General features: G+C 36.0%; 1 protein-coding gene across 7 annotated transcripts in view; it reads left to right on the plus strand.

Moving 5' to 3' along the window:
* The window catches only part of map2 (microtubule-associated protein 2), a gene marked incomplete at its 3' end in the record, with an annotated part of 45964 nt that overhangs the window by 14802 nt on the left and 29328 nt on the right, over positions 1–1834 (plus strand).

A 1834-nucleotide genomic window follows, 5' to 3' on the forward strand; every position in this document is an offset into this window, starting at 1 on the left:
TTTCTATTTTATTGGCTAAAAACTGATTATATCTTTGTGTCAGAATCTGCAGGCAATCAGATACATTTTTTCCTCTCTGTGTATGATACGAGGAACCACCTATCAACTAAGCAATCTAATAAAAAATAAAATAAAAAAGTAAACTTATTTTTAGTTAAATTCATGAAAATTAATAATTTCTTCTCTCATATTAATTGGCTTCTACAGACAGCTACTGACATGTGTGTCGCATCCGAATTATTTGTGGACCCAAACCCATGTGGCCCACCAGTCTGTTGCCGTGGCAACGGTGTGCTTTACACTTTTGGGCTGCCTGCTGGCATGGCACCAAGCATCTCTCCCGCTCTCACTTTGCCCCTGCGGTTGCGTAGAGCGTGGATGTGTGCGCTGTGTCTGGGTGAGCTGTGCGTTGACTCAGGGTTCCCAGTCGTGATTTCTCTGCTGTGTGAGAGGAAGCGCTCCCATCTTCAGCTCGCCTTCTATCACGGTATTTTTTTTTTCTTTTTCTTTTTATTAAGAAGGTATGTTTTTTTTTTTGTTTTTTTTTTGTTGACTGTTACTCCTTATTATTGATGTAGGTGGAAAGCTGGAATGCAAACTCTAAATGTTGAGGATTTTTGCAGAATTTTGGATTACAGACTGAACTGGAACTGCTGTGTCATTTTAACATTCTTGGGCAAGGCTTGTTCTCCTCTGTGGTTGTACGTGTGTGATATGCTCACATTTATTTCCTTGTTGATCCTCCGGAAATCTGCATTTAGTTTCAACAGTTATTAAGAGTGACTTGTGAGGGACTTTTGTCTAGTCAGACAATGATACTGGCATAGCAAGATGGCTGTGAATGACAGGAACGGCTGGTATGCTAATGGGCTAAACCTTTGTTCAGGAGGAAGAGGCTGAACCGAGCAGAGGAAGCGAGATGTCTGTCACCAGCTAGAAACTCACTGGAGTCAATCAGTTCAATCATTATATATATATATATATATATATATATATATGTGTGTATTTTTTTTTTTACCTAAATCAAAAGTAGACTAAACAAATTAGTCAAAGTAACATAATGGATACGTATCAGCTTTAGAGTAGTTAGCTAATTGTAAAGGAAAATCTTTGCTCAGAAAAATGCATTCTTAGGAAAGAAAATGACTGAAAACCTTTGAGTTTTATTGGAAAAAGTAAAAAAAAGAAAGAAAGTAGTGCCTCATTCTCTGCTGTACATCCGAGTGTAAAAATAGCAGAGAGGCACAGTGGGTGTTTAATGTTCAACCAGCCTCTATGTAAGAAAGAGATGTTATCTTTAAAGTGTCTTCAAAACTGGGGAAGCCCTTTCTTTTTAAGCACAACTTAATTATTGTCTTTTTATTTAGGGAAAGGATTATAGATTTATGCAATAAATGGATGCAATCCCTAAGAAGATTTAATGTAAGAAGACCTTTTCTGTCTTTTTTTTCAGCAACTCAAAATAGCTCCCTTGAGCTCATGAGCTGGCAGTGCTAGAAGTTCCCAGATTAGTCGCATTCATGTGTACGCCTGCTTGATTGTTTAAGATGAAACTCTGAAGAAATATGGTTATGAGAGAAACTCATAATCCTGACTTTTATTATTATTATTTTTTAATTTAAGAAAAGTTTGTCATTATGCTCTTGGTGCTGGCAGCTTTGTCCTATTTGTTTTAAAAGAAACTTAAACTTAAAGTTTACTTCATCCACATAATGTTGGAGATATTATTTCTAGTTTCAGGTTTAAAAAAAAAATATTGGGAAAAACCAAAGATGCCAAACACAAAATAGCTCATAGCTGCTGCCAACTTAATTTTTTTTTCTTTTTTTTTTTT

The sequence above is a fragment of the Oryzias melastigma genome, linkage group LG21, assembly GCF_002922805.2.
Source record: "Oryzias melastigma strain HK-1 linkage group LG21, ASM292280v2, whole genome shotgun sequence".
NCBI lineage: Eukaryota > Metazoa > Chordata > Actinopteri > Beloniformes > Adrianichthyidae > Oryzias > Oryzias melastigma.